Source organism: Podarcis vaucheri (genome assembly GCF_965113315.1).
Source record: "Podarcis vaucheri genome assembly, chromosome: 7".
NCBI classification, from domain to species: Eukaryota; Metazoa; Chordata; class Lepidosauria; order Squamata; family Lacertidae; genus Podarcis; species Podarcis vaucheri.
The window spans coordinates 73,771,918-73,798,438 of record NC_138765.1 but is presented as its reverse complement, the minus strand read 5'-3'; the positions used below and the strand labels follow the sequence as shown (position 1 = coordinate 73,798,438).

The following is a 26,521-nucleotide window of genomic DNA, read 5'->3' as shown; positions in this document are numbered from 1 at the left end:
ATAAGCAGGCAACAACAGCAGGAACAACCAAGGCCTTGCTTAAGCCCGTTCATTGCCATTTCTCCACATCAAGTTTGAGCAGGTATACTCAGCAAGTGTTTATCCCAACATCTCACTAGGCATTTTGAAGGTGGAGCAATCATAGTTTGGGTCTTCCACATGCGGTAGCGGGAAAGAGGAGGCAAGGTAGGAATGGAGGAACAGAAGGGGAACCTGCTCGGTTTGAATCTAAAAATACTCTTAATAGATTTCTAACAGACTAACATAAATTACAATGGGTTCAAACCAATGCGAGGGCTACTCAGAGTAGACTCAATGAAATTAATCAGAGCTGGCCCACCCGTGAGGCCAGGTGAGGCCACTGCCTCAGGCGGCAGGATCCACAGGGACAGCAGATCCCAATGTCGATCTTCCTCCATTTTTCCTGATGTAGATCTTCTCTCACCCCTTCTTCCCTGTCAGGGAGAGGGGGCACCATTTTGGGGTCCATCTCAGGTGCCAAAATGTCTTGATCAAGCCCTGAAGTTAATGGACACAAGCCAATTAAATGCATTTGTTTCTATACTCTGAGTAGAAACCAACCAAGTGAAACCAGTTTCCCTGTGCCATTATCATTTTCCATGATAATGTCAATACTCTATTATGTTTTCTTATATCTTAATGTAAATTCTAACAGCTAAGGAAGGGGGGGCTGATTTAGCTTGCATTTGCATGCAGACCCCACGTAATTTGCACTTCCCGAAACAGTATGTGAATAGAAACCATCTGTCTTTCAAAATTTGCCCTTCTATGATTCTTGCAATGCAGTTCTCCAATAGAGAGGAAATGCTTCAAAAATGTGTGTATTAGCAGAAATGCACACAAAAATGCTGACGGATTTTCATGATGATTCAATTTTTAATTTTGCAGTGTAGTTCATCAAACCAAAAATGTCAGCATAAACGTTGATATTAAAATGCACGTATTAAGTGAAAATGGCATTCAAAAATGCATTATGTTGCAAAAAAAAAAGCTTGCAAAAATTCAAAACAGTATACCAAACTGTGGTTATTAGAAGAAATCTTCATTAAAAAGCTGGCAATTTTTGTGAGGCGTTTTTTTAAAAGCAAACTAATATGCAAATTTGGTGAACTGAACCTTAAGACTGGAAAAATAAGAAACTGAGAGAAACCTAAACTGACAATTCATCCATCCCCACAAACAGCATAGTTCTGTGAACAGCATGAGGGCATCACATCAAGCATGTGCAGTCAGATGGAACGTTCAGGACAGTCATGTAATGAGAACATAGGATGCTGCATTATGCTAGGTCAGACTGTTTTGCTTAATGGTCCAGTACTGTCTAGTCTGACTTGGCCATGGATCTCCATGTTTGCAAGCAGAGGTCTTTCCCATCACCTGATCTCTGATCCTTTCCCTTAAGTGGAGATGCCAAGGACTGAACTTGGGACCTTCTGCATGCCAGACGTGTGGTCTACCAATGAGCTACAACCAAAGGAAGCTTCTCACCCTGCTGGCTGTATGATTTAACTCAAACCAGTGTTTCTCAGGGACGCGGGTGGCGCTGTGGGTTAAACCACAGAGCCTAGGACTTGCTGATCAGAAGGTCGGCGGTTTGAATCCCCGCGACGGGGTGAGCTCCTGTTGTTCGGTCCCTGCTCCTGCCAACCTAGCAGTTCGAAAGCACATCAGAGTGCAAGTAGATAAATAGGTGCCGCTCCGGTGGGAAGGTAAACACCGTTTCCGTGTGCTGCTCTGGTTCGCCAGAAGTGGCTTAGTCATGCTGGCCACATGACCCGGAAGCTGTACGCCAGCTCCCTCGGCCAATAAAGTGAGATGAGTGCCGCAACCCCAGAGTCAGTCATGACTGGACCTAATAGTCAAGGGTCCCCTTTACCCTTAGTGTTTCTCAAGCTTTTTCTTATTTTAAAAAAAGAGCTTGCATTGCCAAGTAGCCCATCCTATCTTTGCTTACTGAATGAAGTATGCAGCATTCTCTTGCTGTGTGTAAGGATTTTTCACCCCTCCAGGGCTTTGGGCAGAGGTATTTCCCAGTCCTGCTGCCGGGTTCGTTCTTTAAGTTGAGACCTTCTGTATGCAAAGCAAGTGCTCTGCCACTGGGCTGTGATCCATCTCCCCGAATCCTGTATCTTTTCCAGGGCACTGATTTTAACAGAAGTTCTGCTGCATCAGGCCAAAGGCCCATCTAGTCCAACATCCTGTTCTTATAGGGACCCAACAGATGCTTCTGGGAAGCAAGTAGGACCTGGGTGCAACAGTATATAATCTCCCCACTTGCAATTCCCAGCGAATGGCATTTAGAGGCATTCTGCTTCTGACAGTGACAGCCTCTGACAAGATTCTCTTGTCATTTACGGAAGTCAGCACGCGGCTGATTGCCTGCCTCCTCCCTCAATTTTTGAGCACGGCTGAAACTTTCCTCTGCAGCCGTTTCCACATTTGGAAAACCAAACCCCTCCTGCTCCGACTCCTTACTTGGAAACATCAAAAGGCACAGAATCTCTTTGCTGGTTCATTGTGGAGGGAAGCTGACCTCTTGGGTTGGGGAAAGCAAATGAAACAGTGACCTGGGACTTGCCAAGTCTCCCTCCCTCCTCCTTCTGTGTTTCATGATGCTTCCTCCTCCCTTTTCTCTCCTCTCCCAGCTGGATGGGCTTCTCAGAATGGCTAATGGCTGCCCTGCCTCCCCCCGCCCCCCCATCATAGTGCTTCATCCTTAACGTTAATGGCTCAGATGCCGGAATCCGGAAACCAGGCTGCTTGCCAGCTGTTTGAGTCGTCTTTATTGCTGCTACTTATGAGATAATTGGCCTGTGTGGCCCTGGTAGCAGCAGCGGCGTTTGTGGACAATTAGCTTCTTTGCAGGGAAGAATAGGCCTTGATTCTGGGAGTCCTTGAGCCACTGGGCTGTGACTGTTCCCTTCCTGCTCCAAAATCTGCAAACCACAGCTTGGCATGCGCTGAGGTTGTTTGGTTTTCCGCGAAGAAGAAGAAGAAGAAGAAGAAGAAGAAGAAGAAGAAGAAGAAGAAGGACAACAAGCTACCAAGGTGGCCAGATGCAAAAGGGATCAGGGCTCTGGGAATTTCAGAAGGTGCGGCTGATAGAGATGCTTGAGGAATTTGATTTCCGTGAATTCGGAAGTGAACTGTCCTGGCTTCTGCCCCCAAATGAAGCAGCAGGTGCTCTTACTTGTAAGAAAGGAAGCGATCTTCATTAAAGCAGAGTAATGGTACAGACTCAGCAGCAGGAGCTAATCCATTCCCAGAGCCCTCGCAGGGTGAAGGGTTGGTGGGGATGCTCCTGGCCTAGGAGCAGCGGACAAGGTTCATGAGTGCAAGAACAGTGCATGGGAGGTGAGAAGTTGTTACAAGAAGTTTTCCATGCCCTTCCCACCAAGCTTTAAAACTAAGGGGGGGGCACACCACTTATTTCCTTGAGTCTCTATCTCTGTGGAAATATATGGCCTACAAGTGGGTGCTACGTCTGGATGGGGGCATCTCCTTCCTTGTCCTGAGAGAGTGTGAGACCTGCTTCCCCCTCTGCATCCTGCTTGGTGACACGAGACTGGGGCTCAGAGCTCTCCCCAGTCTTTGACAGTGCTCTCCCCCACATATGGGAGGGAGCAAGTGGGACTCTGCATTGGGGCCAGATCTGTTCAGGGGGAGGGAAAGGCTTCCATCTGCTTCTGACTCATCCTCCTATTCTTCGTCATCTTCCACCAGAGTCTTCCATCCTGGATCAGATTCTGAAGGTGCTGAAGGAGTCATTCTTGACCCTGATCCACACCTCCTGGACTAATGTGTGGATCACAAAGTAATTATTCTGCAGATTTTAAATTTCTTCAGAGCTATTGGCTCAAAGGAGGTAGAAAAATGCATTAAAACGTGATTTTTAGGATGATATACATTTAGAAATATGTACATTAAGATAAAACAAGTATTTAAATATGCATTTCATGGTCGGTTGACTGTAATAAATTGAATGGATTGAAATGTGTATTTAATTATACATTTTATCACTGAACTGCATATTTCAAGACAAATCTCTGTACAGATTTATATTTATTTATTTATTTATTTATTTTGCAGATAAAGGAGGAAAGGGAAGGAATTAGGGATGAATGCACATGAAACTGACATGAACCAAAAACAATCTAATATGTCCATCATAGTTGTTAGCCATGCAAGGCATATCTACTGAAACACCCACTACATAACTATTAAAGGTACAGGTATGTTTTTCAGAGACTTGTGTTGGCTGGAGGACTGCATTACCAAATTAATAGAAGAGCAAATTTCGAAGGATGGCTGCATTCTGGTCTGCATATTATTTCAGAAAGTGCAGTTAGGTGAGTTTGCCTATAAATACACACAAACATATTTGTGTCATCACTTTTGTGCAGGGATTTCTCTGTTTCTTCTCATATTGGGAAATGGCACACCCCAGGGACAATTTTACCACCTCACTGAACATGAGGTTGAATTTGCATTGTTATGCCTGATCCATATCTGCTAGAGTATTGTCTGAAGAACGAAAAGTTCACCACTTTGCTGAAACTAAGCAGGTGTGCATCTGGTCAGTACCTGGGTAGGTGATCACCTGGGAGCCACATGCATGCCATGCCGGGTTCCATGACATGTAAGAAAAAAAACTAATACATTACTTGCCATGCCTCTACTCTTCCCACTGGTGACATGGAACAAAACTTGGAAATGGATGTTGTGTTTATTGGTTTTTTTATAAATTTTTTTATTGCGTTTCTTTTCATAGGTTCACAGGTTCAATCACAAAACAACAAGCAAGAAACAGTTTTCAAAAATAAAGAAAAATAGAGAAAAAGAAAAAATTAAATATGCTTCAAATCATCTTTCAAGAAGTTACTTTCCATTGGACCTCCTCACATCCTCCCAGCATTGCATTCTTTAATCTAACAATATCAGCAATTTATTACCTTATTTCACCACTTATTATACCTTTGGATTCATTATGTTACCAATTTCAAAAATTTGTAATTTAATTTTAATACTTTTATAATAAACATAATATATTTGTTTCGGATTTATCTCCTTTTTTTGTCATCACTTACTTTATCATTTACCTAATCAAATTGCAGAAGCATAACGTTTCCTAATCGTGCACAATCTTAACATTCGAACAACTTATAATATTTTTGCAAATAGTCCTTAAATTTTTTCCAGTCCTCCTCAATTGTTTCTTCGCTCAGATCTCGAATTCTGCCGGTCATTTCTGCCAACTCCACATAGTCCATCAGCTGCGCCTGCCAGTCCTCCAGTGTGGGTAAATCTTGTGTCTTCCAGTGCTTTGCAATAAGTATTCTTGCTGCTGTGGTTGCATACATAAACAAAGTTCTGTCTTTCTTTGAAACCTTCCGGTCCACCATGCCCAGAAGGAAAGCCTCCGGTTTCTTGGGGAAGGTATATTTAAATACCTTTTTCAATTCGTTATATATCATTTCCCAGAAGGCCTTTACTTTCGGGCAGGTCCACCAGAGGTGAAAGAATGTCCCTTCTGCCTCCTTACATTTCCAACATTTGTTTTCAGACAGGTGGTATATTTTAGCCAACTTGACTGGGGTCATGTACCACCGGTATACCATTTTCATAGTGTTTTCTTTCAAGGCACTACATGCCGTAAATTTCATACCGGTGTTCCATAACCTTTCCCAGTCCTCAGACATTATGCTACATCCTGTGCCCATTTTATCATAGCAGATTTAACTGTCTCATCCTGTGTATTCCATTTAAGCAGCAAGTTATACATTCTCGAAAGTACCTTAGTTTTTGGTTCTAGCAACTCCGTCTCCAGTTTCGATTTCTCCACCTGGAAACCAATTTTTTTATCCATTTTAAAGACCTCTTGAATTTGAGCGTAATGTAGCCAATCTCGCACCTTATTTTTTAGTTTATCCTGGCTCTGTAGTTTCCAGTTATCTCCAGATCTTTCAATTAATTCCCAATATTTTGGCCAGTAGGCCTCCATATTGGGCCTTTTTTTGAGAACCTTGGCCTCCACCGGTGATAACCACCTCGGGGTCTTATTTTCTAATAAATCCTTGTACTTCATCCAGACGGCAAAAATTGATTTTCTGACAATATGGTTTTTAAACAATTTATGCACTTTCGCCTTGTCATACCACAAATATGCATGCCAACCAAAAGCGTTATCAAACCCTTCCAGATCTAGGACATCAGTGTTCTCCAACAAGAACCAATCTTTTAACCAGCAGAAGGCTGCAGCTTCGTAATATAGCCTTAAGTCCGGCAGGGCAAACCCCCCTCTTTCCTTTGAGTCCGTTAGTATTTTAAATTTTATTCGGGGCTTTTTGCCCTGCCAGACAAACCTAGATATATCCTTCTGCCATCTTCCAAAGCATTCCACTCTGTCCACGACCTGTAGGGTTTGAAACAGAAATAACATCTTCGGCAAAACACACATCTTTATAGCTGCAATTCGACCTGACAAGGTAAGTTTCAATCTTGACCAAATTTCCAAGTCCTTTTTAATTTCCAACCAGCATTTTTCATAATTATCTTTAAATAAATTCAGATTTTTGGTGGACAAAAATACCCCCAGGTACTTCACTTTTTTAACCACACTTAATTCTGTTTCTTTCTGGTACCCCTCCGTCTCTATAGGTGTTAAATTTTTAGTCAAAACCTTGGTTTTTTGTTTGTTTAGCTTAAATCCCGCCACCCGACCAAACTCCGAGATCAGTTCAAGAACTCTTTTTGTGCTAGATTCTGGCTCCTGTAATGTTAAGACTAGGTCATCTGCAAATGCTTTCAGTTTGTACTGTTTCGCTCCGACCACTATACCCTGCACCAACCGGTCCTCCCTAATCATATTCAGCAACACCTCCAGGACGGAAATGAATAAAAGAGGAGATAGAGGGCACCCCTGTCGTGTCCCTTTTTCAATTTTGAGTTCCTCCGACACCACATTGTTCACTATCAGTTTAGCTTTTTGTTCTGAATAGATTGCCTCTATTCCATTTTCAAACCCACGCCCCACACCCATCCCTTCCAAGTTTTTCTTCATAAACATCCAAGAAATGTTGTCAAATGCTTTCTCCGCATCAATAAAGATTAACACCGCCCTTGTGTTCCTAATCCGCAAAAGTTCCAATATATCGATAATGTTCCTAGTGTTATCAGACATGTGTCTACCAGGAAGAAAGCCTGCTTGGTCCTTATGAATTACTTCATTTAATACTTTTTTAAGTCTACTTGCTAAAATATCTGCAAATATTTTGTAATCCACATTCAGGAGTGAGATGGGACGGTAATTCTTAAGCTGGGTCTTTTCCAGTTCTGACTTGGGTATCAGTGTGATGAATGCTTCCTTCCACGTTTCCGGTGCTCTCTTCCCCTCCATAATCTGATTGCAAACCTCCAACAATGGTTGTATCAGAAAATCCTTCAAAGTCCTATAATATTTGGAGGTGAGTCCATCTGGGCCTGGAGATTTGCCAAGTTGCATGTTCTGAATGGCACCTTCAATTTCCTGTTGAGTTATTTTACAGTTTAGAGTTGATCTTTTATCTTGACTTATTTTAGATAATCCATTTGTCTTTAAAAATTGGTCTATTTCCAACTCTTTCTGAGGCCCCTGTGCATAAAGATCTTTAAAATATCTGTGGAAGCACTTCCTTATTTCTTCTGGTTTCTGAACTGTTCTGCCTTGAATCTCTAAGTTTGTAACCGTATTTAGCTTTTGCCTTTTTTTCAGCTGCCAGGCTAGCAGCTTTCCACATTTATTTGCTGATTCAAACGATCTCTGCTTCATTTGTTTAATTTTCCATTCTATCTCTTGATTGATCAATTTCGAATATTGTGCCTGATGGAATTTAATTTCTCTCAGCACCTCCTTTGACTTTGGTTTAGTTCTCAGCTTTTTCTCTCCTTCGCTTATTTTCTCTAGGATCTTCTCCTTTTTTCCATTCCAAAATTTTCTCTTTATTGTGTTCTGTTGTATCAGAAACCCTCTCATAACTGCTTTGCTTGCGTCCCAGATTATTCTTTTTTCGACCGTAGTGTTCAAATTTATTTCAAAATAGTCCTTTAGTGTTTTTTGGGCCTTCTTAACAATCTCTTGATCTCTTAACAAGGTGTCATTCATTCTCCATCTGAAGGATCCGGTTGGGGTAAGTCTCAGTTCCATTTTCAAAGCATTATGGTCGGAGCAGGTTTTTGGGCAGATTTCCACCTTTCTTGTTTTAGGTGCCAGCCCTCTAGATATCCAAATTTGGTCGATTCGTGTCCATGACAAATGGGCCTCAGAAAAGAAGGTTCCTTCTTTACCCAAGGGGTTCTTTGTCCTCCATATATCAATCAAGTCCATATTGTCTGTCATTTCAAAAAACGTTTTAGGGAGTCTGCCGTCTGTTGTTAAATTTTGATTTTGGGATTTGTCCATGTTTGTTGACACCACCCCATTCATGTCTCCCATCACAATAATGTTAGAATAGTCCAAATAGTCCAGCATTGTCTCATGCAGTTTCTTGTAAAATTCTGATTTCCCGTCATTCGGCGCATAAATTCCTAATATCAAGATTTTCTCACCTTGTGTCTGAATTTCAATTGCTAGAATTCTTCCATAGTCGTCCTTAAATAAAAATTTTGGTGACAAGTTCTCCTTTGCATAAATTACCACACCTCTTTTTTTAACTTTGTCCGATGATATAAATTCTTGACCTAGTCTTTTATTGATTAATATTCTCCTATGGAGCCTAGTCACATGTGTTTCTTGAAGGCATATTACGTCCAATTGTTCTTTTTTTAAGATGTGAAATATCCTCCTTCTTTTTTCGGGTGAGTTCGCGCCATTTATATTCCAACTAAGTAGCTGCAGAGACATCCTGTTCTATTTATGTTGCTCTTAAAGTGGGGTGTCTTCCTTTTCCTCAGGTCCCGAGGGTATAGGCGCCGGCCCACCTCCTGGCAGTTCTGGTGTAGGTAAAGGTGGTGGCCAAGTGGCTCCTTTTTGAAGATCTTCCCCGTGGTCGTGAAGAAACCTTTGATTGTCTTCAGGTGTTCTAATTCTTACCTTCTTTTCTTTATAAGTGAAAGATAGTCCTTGTGGAAACTCCCACCTGTAGGGTATTGCGTTGTGTCTCAGCAGTTTTGCCAGTTCTGTGTAGGTGGCTCTAAGGTCCAATAGCTGTCTCGGGATATCTCTGTAGATTTCCACCCTTTTGTCTTGTATTTCAATTGCTTTTTTAAAATGAAGGCCTAGGATCTTATCTCTCTCTTCCTTTGATCTTAGAGTTATCAGACAGTCTCTAGATCTGTCCTTCCTTACCAATCTTCCCAGTCTAAAAGCCGACACAATCTTGAAGTCTGTATCTTCCTCTATGCCCCAGAACTTGGAAAATTCTTGTGTCAAATATCCAATCAGGTCTCCTTGCTCAAGTTCTGGGATGCCTCTCAATTTGACGTTGGTCTCGCGGTTTTTCAATTCCACCATTGACAGGTAAGCTTGTTGTTCACTCACCTGTTTATGTAGAGGCTTAACTTCTCCTTTTATCTCTTCAACCTCCTTCTGTAAAACTCCCACTTTCTGAATGGCTTCCCCAGCTAATTCACGATTTTCAGCTGTTGCTCCTTGCAGATTCCCTATTGCTTGTGTGTGCTGGGAAACTTGTTCAGTCAATTTTTGAATTGAGGATGTCGCCTTATCTATTTTCAAAGACTGGTCATCCACCTTTTGATTTAACTTTGCCAATTGCTCCAGTATTTGTTTCAAAACTGCATCTGATCCACCTGTTGCCATATCTTCCTCAGTGGGCTTCTCGGTTGTTTCAGCTTCCACCTTTTGTGCCACCAGCACAGTTGGAACCGACGATCGACGTCCTTGGGTCAAAGTTGTTTGTACAAGTTGAGCTGGTTTTTTTCCCTTTTCTTTTTCCTTAGCCTCTTTAGTTTCCTTGGCTTTAGACGCTCTTGTTCTCCCTGCACCACTCATTACACATCTGTCAGTGTTCAAGGTCAGATTGTCTACTGTTCCATGGGAAAGACAGATCCAGTTATAAACAGCCGGTGAAAAAAAAGTCAAAACAAAAATCAGTTCCCAGGTTTTTATAATCCCAAAGCCCTGTAGGGGGAGTGCCACCAAGTTTCAAAGACAAAGAAGGAAGTTTTCCGCCATTAAAGTTCCAGTTTCACTCAGTTCAGAAAATCCAAAAGTCCCTTCACAGACCAAAAGTCCCCCAGAGCACTTTTAAAAGTTCAACAAAGCTTCATAAAAGGTGCCTGTAACAATATCACATCCAGCCTTTTCTGCTCAAAAGTATCATTTAGTCCCAATAGGTTTCAGTAACTGTATCCGCAGTTTAACAAAGTATCTCCTCCCCGGCAGCCCGACGATCTGGCTCTTTGAAATTTATAGTCCCAAAAAAGATAGGAGGAAAGTCCCAATTTAATACTTAAAGTCCCTTTTATTCAATAACCATCTCTGTTTTCTGTCTAGAAAAGAACAACTCCGAAAGCGCACGGGAGCTAAAACTTCCACAGTCTCTTTTTAAGCGCTTTCCGCTTCTTGAGTCTTTGCTTTGATCTTGCCAGCAATGCCGGGAGGCGGACTTCCCTTTTTTCGTCTCCCGGTTTCAGTCAAATTCAACAAATTGTTTGCAAATTTTTAGCCCCTTACTCACGGGTATGTTGCTTGCAGCTTGATGTTGGTTTTTAGGAAGAAAGGTCAGCGCTCATCTGCAACAGCCGCGCGGCTTCACATCCGCGGAAAGAGCGATGAACTCACAGCACCGCTCCCCCTCTCTCACTCCGGATCTCCTTACGGGGTCCCTTCTGTGATTTTGGGGTAGCTTCTGGTGCCCGCCGAGTCCCACGGCCACGGGCTCACTCTACCCGTGGTTTCTCTTAATGGGTCACCGCTATGCCGCAGCGTGTGACCCTTTTCCGCGGAGCCCCTCTTCAGAGAACGAAGAGGACCGCCATTACAGTTTCGCGCCGCCTCCGGAAGTGATGTTGTGTTTATTGTTAATTGCCTCTGGGGGCCTCTCCATGTTAGAAAAAGACTCCAAAGTTATGTCAAAAACCGATTTTCTGCAATGGTTGCTCATGTTACCTAGAGATGATACATTTGTCTTGCATCCAAAGTGGGAAGAGTGCGCCATCTCAATGCAGCATTCATGGAGTGGCAGAGGCAACACTGCACAGTGGCTGGCCTTTTTATTTGCTGTCACCAGATGTTTTGTAATGCTAACCCAGCTGTGACAGCTGAGAACTGTTTAAAGGCAACGTTTTCCAAATTCTCCAGTGTTCCCTCATTCAGAGTCTTTGCAGGTTTATTATTTCTCTTTTTCTAGATAGGCCAAAGAACAGATGTGTATCAATCCTTCCCTGTTCTCTTGAATTAACACAATGCTAATTAAGACTACTCCTGGTGGCAGGGTTCTCCCTCCCAACAAACAACAATGACGCCCACAACAACTCATCTCTTGGGAGAGTTCATTTCTAGCAAGATGGCTAGTGGAAATGTCCGTCCCCTCTCTACGTCCCTTGAGACCGCTGTCTCTCTCATCCCTGCTTCTGCAATTTCCTGCACCATTCACTTTATTATGGTTCAGCTCTGCATTAGGGAATTCGTTGTTAGCCTGTTGGTCTCCAGGCCTGTTTACTTACAGCAGGTCTTTGTATCTTTGCTTAAATGTGAGGTGCGTTGGTTGCTCAACATGCAGAGCCCTCGCAGGAGGGCAGGGGTTGAAGTTGGAACTGCCATGTTACAGCTGAGGGAGAAGCTAAAGGCAGGCAGACTTTTAGCAGAGATAACAGAACAGCCCATTTCCCTCTGCTCTAACTTCATGGCAGTTCCAGGGAGGGAGGTGCCTGATAAAACAGGGCCGACTGGGTGGCCCAGCTCCCCACCTCTCCTTCTGCTGCATCCTGGTGGAATGCTTGCTTCCATTTTATTCTTTGAACAATCCTGAAAAAGTAGGTCGGGGTGAGTGATAGTTAACTGGCCCAAGGTTACTCTGTGTATTTCTAAGGTCTGCTTCCTGTGTCCTTGCTCTTCCAACTGTCCCAAAGCCAAGAGTCAGGCAGGGAGGCCCACTTGAGAGTGTTAGGAGCTTTGTCTTTATTTTGGCTCAGCTTCCTATGGTCTTGAAGCGAGAAGGCTGGTTGTTGCTTTATTTCGGAAATGGTTTTAAAATCTGCTCTCCCACCCCCCTCCAACACACACACAAAGGGATGAGTTCAGTCAGAGAATTTATACGGCTGAGAGTGGCTCCCTTTTGTCAGAGGAGCCGCCTCATCAGTAATTAAGTTGTTGTTCAGCCTGAGCATAATTGGTGCTGTCTGCTGACACAGTGCTTCTGCCAGCCAGATGTTGGTTGGGTTTAAAAAAAAAAATTCTTGGGAAGCCTCTCTGGTGGAACTATTTTTAATTGGTAAATAGAAGGAAGAGAGGAAATGAAGACATTTCCCCCCTTCCCTTAGCAGTATTGCTGGGCACGGTGCATTCAGGACAAAGGAAGGTGCCTTATACTGAACCAAACACTTGGGACTATCTAGCTCACTCTGATTGGAAGCAGATCTTCAGGGACCCTTTTCCAGTGTATTGAGCCTAGGACCTTCGACATGCAAGGAAAATGCTGTGCCATTGAGCTGCAGGCCTTCCTGTATGACGTTAAGGAAGCTGCCTTATACCAAGTCAGACCCTTGGCCAATCTCACTCAGTAATGTCTACACCAACTGGCAGCAGCTCTCCAGGTTTCAGGCATGATCAGTCTTTCCCAGCCCTTCCTGAAGATATCAGAACCTGGGACCATTTGCTATGACTACATGGAGCTACCGTCTTCCCCCAAATTTTAAAGAAGCTGTCTTATGCTGAATCAGCGCACTCGTCCACCTTGTTCAGTATTGTCTACACTGACTGGCAGAAGCAGCTGTCCAGGGCTTTGGCAAGGAATTTTCCCAGCCATACCTGGAGATTATAGAAATCAGACCCTGTGTCTTTATGCATATAAAGCAAATGCTCTACCACTGTGCTGCAATTGCTCCTAACAAACAAAGAAAGCTGCAGTATAACACATCATACAGTACTGCCAGTTTTGACTGGCAGTGGGTCAGACTTTCAGGCAGGAGTCTCTTCCAATTCTTCCTGAAGATGGCAACAACTGAACCTTCTGCATGCAAAGCAGTTGCTCTTCCACTAAGCCACGGTCCTTTCCATAAAGAAATGCCAAGAGCCAAATGACCCCCTGAGACTCCTATGGTTGATTCTGAATAACACTCTTAAGTCTTGCTCACCATTTTTTTTGTTTTATATGAATATGCCTGAAGCCCCTTAACACATTCCAGCTATTATTGAGGAATCCTAGATCTCAGGACTCAGCATCACAACAGACTGTGAACCTGAAAGGATCGTAACTCTGGTAGAGCAGTGCATTGGACAACTTGGTATTTGGATGGTTCCTGGGAGTGAGAAACATAGGAAGATGCCTTATACCGGCAGCAGCCCTCCAGCATTTCAGAGAGGATTCTCCCCTGGCCCTACTTGGAGAACTTCTGCATGCAAAGCTAATGCTCTATCACTACAGCCCCTCAAGGATGCAGAAACTGTGGGATCCAGTACACCCAGAATTACATTTCATTAGGCCCAGACAATAAATACAATTAGATGGTGGCAGAAGGAGAGTTGAAGCCAAACCGGTGGGCAGCCAGGTACACTTGCCCAGGGCTTTGGAGGGCTAAGCTGGCCAGCGGGAGGCACAAGGCACTGAATGCTTTTTTGTTTAAGTTTATAACTTTATTCTAACAAGATTCCCGCCCCAGGCCTCAGACAAACTCTACATGGGCCGGGCTGAAACTCAGCTGTAGGTTGCAAGCCTAGTAGACAGAAGGTACCAGGTTCAAGCCCCAACATCTCCAGTTAGGGCTGGGAATGTTCCCAGTCTAAGAGAGCGGCTTCAAATCAGTGTAGACAAGACAGTGGTACCTGGGGTTACATACGCTTCAGGTTACATACGCTTCAAGTTACAGACTCCGCTAACCCAGAAATATTACCTCAGGTTAAGAACTTTGCTTCAGGATGAGAACAGAAATCGTGCTCTGGCGGCGCAGCGGCAGCAGGAGGCCCCATTAGCTAAAGTGGTGTTTCAGGTTAAGAACAGTTGCAGGTTAAGAACGGACCTCTGGAACAAATTAAGTACTTAACCTGAGGTACCACTGTACTGACTTACCGTAGATGGATCAAGGGCCTGAATTGGTATATGAAATAAGATAGGCCTTTTCTGTGACGGATCCCTGTTTGCAGAATGCTCTCCCCAGGGAAGCTTACCTGGTGCCATTAATATAGATACACCTGTAGAAGCCAGGGAAATCTTTTCCCACCCCCCCACCAGGCCTTTGACTTTTATGGCCTCCCTGAGTGGGTGGGAAGTTTTAAGCCATATTTTAGAAACAGAATTGTCTTTTTGATTTTCTTTGCTTTTATGTCAGTTTTCATGTATATGTTTACTTGTTATATATTATAACTCACTTTCAGTTACTTTGGTAAAATTATGACCAATAAATTTAATAATTAATAATAAGTCAACAAGGTAAAGGCAAATCTTCAGGTCCCTTCTAGCTAATTCCCTCCCCAGCACTGCATCGAGCAAAGCACAACTACTTGAGTCACTCAGGAGACTGAATTCAGCCTTCATTGTCTTCTGCCTATGAGCAGTTTCTTTCTTATGAGCTGTTATAGAGTGTGAGACGCCCCATTGATAACAATAATAAGACCAGCAGTTAGCAGTTCTGTGGTGCTTTATGGCTCTGGAGCTCACCACATGAGCATTATTTTACTAATCAGGACAAATGGAGGATGAAGCATGGAGCTGAAACCCAAGAAGCCTGGAGATGCAGATTGCTGACGCTAATGGGAACTTGCAGTGTAGGGTTGCTAGCCAGCTCAAAGTTCCAAAAATGAAAGGACACCCCAGAACCGTGATGGCTTAAATAAAAGACAAATCTCAATCAAGTGTCCCCCTAAACACGTGTATGCACCAGTTAACTGCAGAAATATTGCTAAACAACACCCTATTGATTCACAAGCCAGTAATGTCAAATTTTATTTTCATGGTAATGATTTCTGCAATGAAAAGTCCAAATCCATTAGTTTATAAGGGCAACCCCAAGATGACTTGACTCCAAATTGGATTCCTATGGCATGGGCAGTCAATGCCTCCCATTCAATTTGCAAGGCAAATCCTGAGACTGCTATGGTGGGTGTTTAATGATGGCAGAAACCAAAAGTCTTTTGATGAATGATTGTCTAGGGAGGTAGTTCTGAAGAACAACAGCAATGCCTTCTGTGACATGTTCTTGAACACAGTAGCAGTGCATTGCCAGTGAATTTATCCTGGTTTAGTTTTGTTCTGCGATGCTTCCCCAATGCTACCACATTATAGTTGCCATAGCACAACCAAAAGTGGGAGAGAAAAAATAAACCAGATCATTTGTGGTATAAAGAGTTAAGGTATCTAGCAGGAGGTTGCAGGACAAGTACTGCCTTTGACAGTGGAGGAAGAGCAGAGCCGTCGTGGCTAGTAGCCACTGATGACCCTCTCCTTTTAAAACTATCTAGGTTGGTGGCCATCACAGCCTCCTGTGGGAGCGAGTTCCATAGTTTAGCTATGCGCTGTGCAAAGGATTTTATTTTATCTGTCCTGAATGTTCTTCTATATGAGGAGCTGTCAGAGGATAGTATCAGCACCACCATTATCATCATTATCATCACCCGTACCAACTTGTTAAAATATGCCGCTCATAGGCTCCAGAAGTGGTGAACGGCTTATTAAAACAAAATCTACAATAAAATGCCATGAAGAAATCAGGAAATAAAACAATATAAAATAACAAAAGATCACAACATAGAAGACCAATGTCCTCTCAAACTTGTAGGTTTTAAAGGTGCTCTCACTAACTGTACATATGAGTTAGGGGCCTGAACATTGAATTTTTATTTTATTTTTTAAAAAGCTCAGCTAGAAGAATGAAGGGTAGTAGTGTAATTTCAAACTATAATTTGTTTATGCATTTGAACAAATGACTTAAATTGTATTGTACTAAGGGTTGCTGGCCTCACTGTAATCTGTAATCTCATCTCCTGGAGAGGGCAAGGTTTTGTTTTTGTTTGTTTTACTGTTCGTTGATGATTTGCAACATGTAAAAGCAATAAAACTATTACAACAGGATAAGACAAATGAAGGGTGCTCTCGCATCCCTCCCACCCCCTGAAGAGTTATTTGCGGGTATCTGAAGGCATCGTCTATGCTTTGCTGTTCAGGTTTGGTTTAAAGACAAAGAACCCCAAGAAGGGAAAGCAGGGTTAACCTTGATGTTGTACATCGGAGGCAGATTTAGGAGAATGTGACTGGTTTGCACTGGGTGCAGACCCTTGTGGGTGCCACAACCATGATGAAGAATGGAAAGTGAGAGGCAGGCAGGAAGCTGAATTCTGGCATTGCACAGAGTGCCACTGAAATGTGAGACCCAATGGTCCACCACTGTATCCACCAATAACCAGCACCTGGGTAGTAGTCTGAGCAGGGACATAGGTTACCTAGTCAGTTTCCCTCACTATGCTCAGATGATCTATTGTATTTCTATTTAAATTGTAGTAATTATTTCTGAACTTGCATCTTTTTGTATAATAGATACAGATCATAGAATTGTAGAGTTGGAAGGGACCCAAGGGTCATCTAGGCCAACCCCCTGCAGTGAAGGAATCTCAGCTAAAGCATCCATGACAGATGGCCTCCCAACCTCTGCTTAAAAACCTCCAAGGAAGGAGAGTCCACCACCTCTCGTGGGAGTCTGTTCCACTGCCGAACAGCTCTTATTGTCAGAAAGTTTTTCTTGACATTCAGTCAGAATCTCCTTTCTTGTAACTTGTGTTCCAGTCTTACTCTCCACAGCAGGAGAAAACAAGCTTGTTCCCTCTTCCATGTGGCAGCCCTTAAGATATTTGTAAATGACTATAATATCTCCTCTCAATCTCCTCTTTTCCAGGCTAAACATACCCAACTCCTTCAAGCGCTTCAGATATCTGAGCATATGCAAATGTTACCCAAATCTTTTGTCCATCTTTTGTGTGTGATGCATTTCCACTTGGGGGGGGGGAATGGCTGAGTGGCTACCATGGGATGAATGGTTCCCACCAGGAGCAGCTTGCCTAGTGGGGCAAAACAGCAACAATAGCTTCCTGTCCATCATATTGCTGTGGCACACTTGGAAGAAGAAGGGCAAAGCAGCGGTGAGGTCAGGGCTGTGTATGGATGCACTGGCAGAGTCCATCTGACACTCCAGCTGGTTTAGCCTTGCAGAACTGACACTACCTCCTCCTTCCAAGTGCATCAGGAGGGATGGGGAAAACCTTAATCTCAGTTCGCTTTTAAAGGCAAATATACCTCATTCCCATTTCCTGAAACAATATGCAAACCAAAACACAGCTCTCCTTTGAAATTCTCACTTCTCTGAATTTTACAATGCAGTTCTCCACCCACATTATGTGTACTAAAAATTATTTCCTATGGTAGAATGTGTACACAAATGCATTTTATTAGGAATACACTAAAATGCTGGTTATTATTTATTCTTTTTTTTTTTGCATCAGGTGAGCAGCTTCAGACTTCCATGCTGGTTCCATTTCCAACAACACCTTCAGGGGAGATTAATTTTGTGGGGAGCCTGTATGGGAGGAAAGGGATAAACCTCACTTAATGCTGTACCCTTGGTACAGACTGAGCCCCCCGCAGCTCTCTTTGAAAAAGCACAGTGACACCAATGTGAATGTTTAACAGCTTGTTGATTGGAAACATGTTTTTCCAATGGCTAGAACTTCTCTGTCTAGAGTCACATCCATCTCATACACCTTTAGATATATATGCATTTTCTCTGTGTATGTTGTTTTAAAAACCAGTTTCAACTTGAGTGTTACTGTTGCTACAGCCTGCAAAGCAGCCAACTGTATTCAAAGCTAAGCAGGGGCAAGGCATGACATGCCTTTACTCCACATTCTGCTTTGGTGTCCCAGGTTAGAGCTCACATTCCAGCACTGAAGCAAGTTGAAGTTATTATTTGTTTTTACCCTCCTGGCTTCGAGTTCATGTTCTTCATGAACTACTTCTATTTTTAACATTTCGTTGTTTTATATTTTAATATTGATGACTGTTGTTTTAATTCATTGCTTTAATTGTCAGCTATCCTGAAGATTACTTAGGCTTGAAGGGCGGGTTAGAATTGATGCTTAAAAAAAACAAAAAACAAAAAAACCACCCACATTTCCAAGTTCACTGTGGAATATCCTGAGGCAGGAGTGATGTTAAAAGGCTCAGGGCATTCATTTTCATGTGCTAGTTTATATGTATAGGTGCAAATGTAAGACATGTTTCAGAAGGGGGAAAACCCAAATAAATAAGAGGGTGAGATATAGGACCCAGGGGGTGCCCAACCTGGGCTGAACACCCAGAGGTAAATTTTACTTTAATTGCTCTGCCCACTTTTACTGCTGGCCCTGCCCACCACTGGAATGCAGCTTCCAAAATGCTGTCCCAAAGCAGGATTCCCACTCCTCTCTTAGTCAGTGGGAGAGGCCAGGGTGCTTTCTTTTTCTCTTGAGTCCCAGGTCAGATTGGGACGCGGAAGAGGAAACATATCACTCACAAAAGAGGATACAGATCTGCATGAACGTGACTAACTTAAAGCATAGGATTTAGTTAAGTACTAACCATTGAAATTAATGGACCCAAGTTAGTCATGTTCATTGGCTTCAATGGGCCTGCTCTGAGTAGAACTAGGGTTGGAGGCCACCCAGTATCTCACCATAGTGTGACAACAGTGACCAGGTGGCCTGTACACCTGCTTGGTCTGCTGTTTTTTGCTGATAACTATTTGGTGGGTAACTTTAAAGCTACCCTCTTGCCCTTCTCCCTTCTTAGGTTCATTCTCTTTAAACTAGACTTGGACTGGAGAGCTCTTCAAGCAGAGGACTGTCCTTGGTAAAACAGTAACATGGACATGCTACTCAGGGCTGGCATCAGGAAAGAGTCCTGCTGGGACACTGGGTCCCTGGTGCTTGCCCTGACGCTGACGCTTAAGGCACTGTGGCTGAAAATGCATTCGTGTAAACTAGTTCCAAGGGTTGTATCAAACTAAGTTTGACTCAGCACAGACCCATTGAAATCAAAAGACCTAAATAGGTTAAGTGTTAAATTTAGTAGGACCAGCATTGGCAACATTTCCATGGTGGGAAGTTGACTGCAGGCAAGCAACAAGCCTCTGCCTGCTCTGGTAATTTCTCCCATGTACGTTTTGAACAGAAAAAGACCGACAAGAGTCATCTGCAGCCAAAATTCTTCATTGTTTGCAGAGCACGGGCTTTCCATTTATTTCTAGAGAATAAGATATCTCTCTGTCTTCCCCCCTCCCCCTCCCCTTTCCCAACCTACAAAGACTTTAAGAAGAGAATGGTTTCAATTAAAAAGGGGAGAAATGTTCCAGGGAAAGGGGGTGGGGTGGGCAGAACCATGTTTTTTTGTCGGTTTCATGGAATTTCAGCCACCCATTGAGACGTCACCTGCTGATTAAGAGAAAGGTGACTTATTCCTTTTTTGGAAGGGTCCCCTCTGGCTTCAGTGCACACCACCACAAAAGGAACAAGAAAACGAGAAGGAGCAAACTTTGAAAAGCATAAACAGCAACCTAGAGGACTAAAACACAACACACAGAGACACAACCCTCCAAAACAATGATTCGTAAGCAAATCTGTTTCTAATGAAAACCAGGACAAGCTTCGTCAGAGTGGTACATGGGAAGAATCCGAAGATATTTGAAACATGATGGAACACGTCTCTGCGCCTCCCCTTTCAGAGAATGAAAGGTTAAAGGATGTCAGCTAGTGATGGCAAGAGAGCTGCTTTTCCATGTCTGAGCTTATATAACGGTGGGACCAACTGGAGGAAGGAAAAAGCTAGGCCGGATGTGAAGGAGATATTTTCTCAACAACCTCCAAACGTTCTACACACACACACACACACACACACTCCTGCCAGTAGAAAGCAGAAAAAGAGGAAAAATAAATACCCAGCCAAGACAAGGTTGTATGAGGAGAAAGAACAGTGGCAATTGGGGTTTTCTTTTTCTTTTTTCTTTTGCTACCGCTGAGTTTCATTTTTAAAGATGTACCCACATGCAAGAAACCCATTAATATCCATGGCAACTCAAGGAATGTAGAGGAGGCTTTCAGGGTTTAGATTGGTAAGAAGAGGAACGAAGAAGCTTTCCAAGGAGAAGAAAACCAGTACACTGTGTTTGGAACACATTAATACTTGATACTGCATTTAGTCACGGAAAACTCTACCATTGCATACACTCCACTTGTCTGGGTTTATCCCTGGTTTTCTGATATCTGTCACTGGGAAATCTTGCTTTGTCCCTACTGTGCCTTCTGGGGACACACTGGCAATTTTATTTTTAAATTAGAAAGAATTGTATAAACTTAAAAATCAAGCAATGTTCCTTTTAGTTTACAAATAGGAGTCAAAATGCTGATGGTCAGCCACCAATTATAGTCCCTAAACAGACTCCCTCCCCCTCCCGTGTATCTAAGAAAATAAATACTGGCTTAAGTCAAAATGGTTGTTTTGTGAATTGTTTTGGAGGAATCCAGTTACTTAAGCAACGGGACACCCCCCCCTTTAATCAACCACAAAGAAGATTATTTGTTACTTTATGCTTAAACCTTGTTTTAAGAATCCTGCAGTCAAGAGCAAATGCACTTAAAATGCTGTTTGGTAGCAATAATAAAATCACTGATAATGAAATAAAAGGGAGGGAAGACTTTTCTCTCTGCTTCAGGCTGGGGATGATGAGTTACAGGAGAACATGGGCTGTCCCAGGGTGTGTGCATGGGACAGCTGAAGGAGGTGTTGGAAACACATGAGAGCTCAGGATTGGTGGCTGAATACGACAGCAGGAGATGGGTTCCTTGGCCACAGGCAATACCCTTTTGTGAAAGTGAATGAGTGTTTGGGAGAATGGCATGAGGTTTTTATTGGGGTTTGTGGAGTCCTAGATTAGATTTTTATTTTAACCTGGTAGTGTTGGGCTGCGTTGTAGTGTGATTCTCTTGTGCATTGGGACTGTTTGGATTGGTAATCGTTGAGAGAGTGAATATTTTATTTTTTATTTTCATTTTCATTTTATTTTTGGTGGTTTATTTACTGCTTCAAATTTAAAACATTTAAGTGTGAAAATGAATTAAAATATTTTTTAAAAAGGTAATCGCTGAGAGTGGAGGAAGATGTGTGCAGGTGTAGGCTGATTTAAGCATGGGTGTGTTAGCAGAGGTGAAATTGTATGAATCTTCTAAAAGCAGAATCCTATTTTATAGATTTTGAAAATGTATGTATTGCATTATTTATGAATTTTGTTTTCGATGCTGTGTTGTGTCCAGCTAAATCCTACCCACAGTAGGCTCACTGAAATCCATGGGCCTATAAGGTAGTCATGTCCACTAACTTCAATTGGTCTACTCTGAGTAGGACTAGCATTGGACACAACCTACTGCATTTAATTTTTTTATTATTTTACTTTCAAATTTTTTTGCAATCATTTCTGATGTACAGTGGTATAGAAATATTTGAGGGTTCAGCTGCTGCCATGGTTCCATCTATCCACCTATCTTTTTTTTTTTTTTTTTGGTACTTAACTGGCCCAGAAGGGGGAGGACTAGAACAAAGGCAAAAAAATTTACAACCATTGCTCCGCCTACTTTTGCCTCTAGTCATGCTGGCCACTCACACATGGCTCCAAGGAAGTTGCCTAGAGTGGCTCCTCCCACCCCAATTCTGTTGCTTACTCTCTAGGTCCTTGGATGTCTGCCCTAAAGCCTGCTGCTGCACTGCTTGCACGTCACCTGGTTTGTAGGACCTTGCTGAGCCTTGCCATTGCCCCACATGAACTGAGCAGGCTCCCTAGAAGCAATGGCAAATGGCAGGGAAGAATCAGTAGCTCAATGGTAGAGCACCTAAATTGCATGCAGAAGATGTTCCAGGTTAAATTCCCGGCATCTCCAGTTAAAAGGATCAGGCAGCAGATGATGGGAAAAACTTTCTCTGGTGGATATCCTACAAGAGCTGCTGACGGTTCTGAGTACACAGCAAAATCATATGCACTAGGATACCCCCTACAAACCTGACCACTTGTTGAGATGTCCAACATTTGTTTTATGTGTCCTTCCATAAAATCAGAACTGTGGCTGGCAATGGCACATGGCAGGGCTTTATTGGTAGTAGCACCTAGGCTGTAATCTTATCTATTTTATTATTAAATGTGCCCATCTCCTACCAAATACTGCCCAAATTTGAAGTATCTGATTTAATATTGCAGTTGGTATACAGGAACTAGGTCTATTTGGATTCTGTCCTGGGATTAATATTGCCCTTGTCTCATCTCAAGATTTTGGCTGACCTACACTTATTTAGATTATTAAGTAAAGTAATGGTTCAGATACCGCATCTTCAAATATTTTATAATATTGAGGAGGAAATCCATCTGGGCTTGGTGATTTGTTAATTCTAGTTTTCTTGGCAGTCTGTTTAACTTCATCAGAAGAAACGGGATTCTAGAAACTGAAAATCATCACTAGAAAGTGATAGAGAAAAAAATAAGATTGATTAGCATTAAATCCAGTGTTAGTTCTACTCAGACTAGACACATTTAAATTAGTGGTCACTGGCTAACTTAGATCCATTAATTCTAATGGGTCTACCCTTGAGCAAACCTTGGTTGAATACAATCCTCATTTTTTTTATCACAGTGAAGTGATAAATTCAAATTCCAGTAATAAAATGAAACTACTTAACTTTCTGGGGTATTTTAAATTTTACCACCATATTTCATAAATGGAATTAATCTTTCCTGTTGCAAGCCAGATACTCTTGCTAAGCATTTTCCTGGTTTATTGCCTTTTTAAAACTTTAAGTAGGTTTTTCTACTTAAAAATTACAACAAAAGCTATTTCACATATTCTTCTAATGTATAATTACTGCCGAAGTCCCATTAATTGCCCCTGTAATCATGAATTCATTGTTACTATGTGTACTGCTTTCTTATTTATTTATGAAATTAATCGTTCCTCAAGCACAACCCTCAGTTGTTTTAAAATTTAAGGTGACCTCTTAGAACAACTGATAACTGCTTTATTTACATCCCATTTATTTGAACAGTTTACATCAGGGGTGACATTCATTTGAAAAAAAATACAGTGGTGCCTCGCAAGACGAAATTAATTCGTTCCGCGAGTTTTTTCATCTAGCGAATTTTTCGTCTTGCGAAGCACGGTGTCGGAAAAGTTTTGGAAAAGCTTCAAAAATCACCAAAAACCTCAAAAAAGGCTGCCACACCGCGTTCTATGAGTTGCTCCTCGAAGTCAAGTCGCAACTGTATTAATGGTGTTAAGAAAAAGGAAACAAACTCGCAAAAAAGCAAGACGTTTTCGTCTTGCGAAGCAAGCCCATAGGGAAATTCGTCTTGCAAAGCAACTCAAAAACCGCAAAACCCGTTCGTCTAGCGAGTTTTTCGTCTTGCGAGGCATTCGTCTTGTGGGGCACCACTGTATATTGTAGAGAACTCCACAATAATTGCTTTATGCCTCCGCTGTTTAAGTAGTATTTTCTGAGAAAACGTCAGCGAGATTGGGATGTGACCAAGAAAGTCATTAGGTAAATTTCATTCTTTGAAATCTTTAAAACTAAAATGGGTGGAATAACAACAACAAAAATAACACATTATCCTTGTAAGATTTACTTGGTCAATAATAAAAAGTCAAAGTTTAACATTAGCATTAAAGAATATTCATGCAACAATTAGATGGTTGTTGCAGCTCTTTCCTAACTTTTATACTGGATTCCATTAAAGTAAATCTGCTCCACTTCAACCTGGGGAGGAGTTGAGGTGGACCGCATGGCCACCCACTCTCCTCCGGGGGAGGGGATGAAGTCCTGCATTGCCTGGGGGATCCCGGCCGCATCAGCGACCAGCCAGCCAATCCGCTGGCTGGTGTGTGTGTGGCCGATAACATTTAAGCTGAGGCACGAGCCAGAGGCTTCCTCTTGGCTTGCTTCCTCAATCTCCCTCCCTCCCTCCCTATTTTGCTGGTTTTAGTCATTGGCCTTGCTATGGACCTTGGTTGGTCGCCGTTGAGGGGCCTGGTAGGAATTTTTCCACTTAGCAAACTGGCACAGGCCATTTGGTTTTCGCCTACCTCATAACAACCATCACAACTTTGTTAGGGTTGCAGTTAGGCATTGTATGACCTTATGAGGGGGGAGGGGAGGTGTGGCCATCACCTGCCCCTCCAAGCTTAAGGGTATTCTGTTAAAGGAATCCGGGGGTGTGAATCTTGTCTGAAGCCCGGGGCGGGGCTAGGGACATGACATAACCCTGACGGGAACACCCAGGGGAGCCTGAATTGGTATGCATCAACAGGGCTCCCCCTACTGATGATTTACCCTTATCGGACTCAGTGCACAACGGGCAGGAGTCAGATATAGTTGGGTCCATTCAATGCCTAAGCCAATACCGCTCACATTCTGTAATCAATAAATAAAGTTGTGGCCAAATTTTGCCCAATAACATTAACTCAATATCTGTGTCCTTGTGTGTGTTATTCTTCAACAAGGGGGTGGTTTCGGGGTCTTGACACACAATCATTTTTCCTTAAGAAAGTTCTTCAAGTTTCTTGATAAAGGGATGTTAAACTACTTCTTGATCAGAATTTGGGGCACATAAATCAGACAACGCCATATCCTGCCTTGCCTTGCTATTTTAACAATAATATACCATTCCTCATGATTTCATATTTCCTCTTGGACAACCAAGTATTTATTTTGTAAGATAATAGCAACACCGCTTTTTCTTCTTCAGTGATACCAGATAATTGCCTACCTTCCTAATAAAGTCCAAAACCCTATTCTTGTTTAATAAAGGCATTTAACTGGAAGGGACTACTCCAGTGATAACAAATTATCCCATCTTAATGTTACACATCCTTAGGGTTCTTCCCAGGCTACACCTTTCACCAGTTTTGTTTCTTGAACCCTCCTCAAGTGCTTTTCCTTGGCTGGAATTTGCCCTTGAGCTGTGTTAGTATCTCTCATTTGCCCCCCTCCCCCTCTCTGTGTGTGTGGTTGAAATGTAGCCTACTGTGGAATGGTAAGAGTCACATAAATTTTTCCATCTTTTTTTTTTTTTGCCTTTGGCTCTACCCACTACTAGTATACAAACCCTGGAAGGTTGCCTACAAGGGAATGTGGCTCTTGGGGCTAAAAAAAAAGCTCCCCAAACCCTGATGTAGTGCTTTGCTGTAGGGTTCAATGCATTTCACATTCATGAACTCTGTAATCCTTGTAACAGCCGTGTCAGGCAGTTGGGGGTATTTTTATTCCTAGCTCAGGATCTTAGCCACTCTGCAGCATTAGCTCTCTCTACTACTGTACTAGCTCTTGTTCACAGAATGGAAACTTCTTGACCTCCCTGCCACCAATCCACCACTGTAATGTGAAACAGCACCTCTGGATTATGCAGAAATGGGTTGATGCAGATAGAATCTTACACACTCTAACTAACAGATGTGTTCCTCTAGCCTAAGTTATCTCCAATCCTACGCAGGGCATTTAAAAATGCTTGGCAGTCACTCAAAAATCCCCCAATTGTTGGAGTAATACATGCACTACCCCCCAAAATAAAAATATGAGACAAGAAATGGCAAATGACTTTTCTCAAGTGAGAAATACTGCTTTTCCATTTCAATGTGACTAGCAAATAACATTGCTGCAATCACATGTCTCCTCCCAACAGATACTTCTTGAATGCAAAAAACCTGCTGTGAAGGAAAAAAGAAAAAGAAAGAACTGCATAGGTATTTGGTTTTAAGCCACTTGCTACCTGCCCTCTCAGGGTAAAACACCCCCCCACTCAACTTTAAAACAGGGTTTGCAAAGATCATGCCTAGTGGCCAAATGCAGCCCTCCAACCATCTCTATCCGGCCCTCAACCCTCTCCCCTGGCCAAATTCCTTTCCTCCAGGCACACCCTACACCAGACCTACTCTATGCCCTCCTTGAGTCTGTTACTGGCCAGAATGTCTCCTTGAACTGTGACAATGCCTCTTGCTTTGTTGGATGGAGAAGTATGAGAAACATCTTGCTTTGCCTACTGTTGAAAGGTTAAGTCTTACATCTATTGCTCCACTCATATTTTGCATGTGGCCCCACCCACCATTGACACGTGGCCCTTGAGAGGTTGCCCATAAGGAAATAAGGCCCAAAGCCTGCAGGCATTTTCCCACCCCTGCTTTAAAGCATCTATCCCACATCCTTTCCCCTCCTCTCCTCCACTGGGGCTGCAGTGCAAGGTGGGTGGGAAAGTTAACTCTTTCCCTGACAGGCATTTTCTGGATGAAAACTGCCCA

At 42.7% G+C, this 26,521-nt stretch overlaps 1 protein-coding gene and 1 long non-coding RNA gene across 2 annotated transcripts in view; one reads left to right on the top strand and one right to left on the bottom strand.

The window, feature by feature from the left end:
* The first annotated feature begins 2,712 nt into the window (after positions 1 to 2,712).
* The window catches only part of LOC309536575, a 40,084-nt gene continuing 16,275 nt past the window's right edge, over positions 2,713 to 26,521 (top strand). The window contains exons 1-2 of the long non-coding RNA XR_014221637.1: positions 2,713 to 3,375; positions 4,267 to 4,370. This is a non-coding gene — a long non-coding RNA (uncharacterized lncRNA). The remainder of the gene's footprint in view (positions 3,376 to 4,266; positions 4,371 to 26,521) is intronic.
* The window catches only part of MORN1 (MORN repeat containing 1), a 133,380-nt gene continuing 129,419 nt past the window's right edge, over positions 22,561 to 26,521 (bottom strand). Inside the window, exon 15 of the mRNA XM_082230124.1 lies at positions 22,561 to 22,692. The gene's annotated coding sequence lies outside the window, so the exon portion shown is untranslated. The remainder of the gene's footprint in view (positions 22,693 to 26,521) is intronic.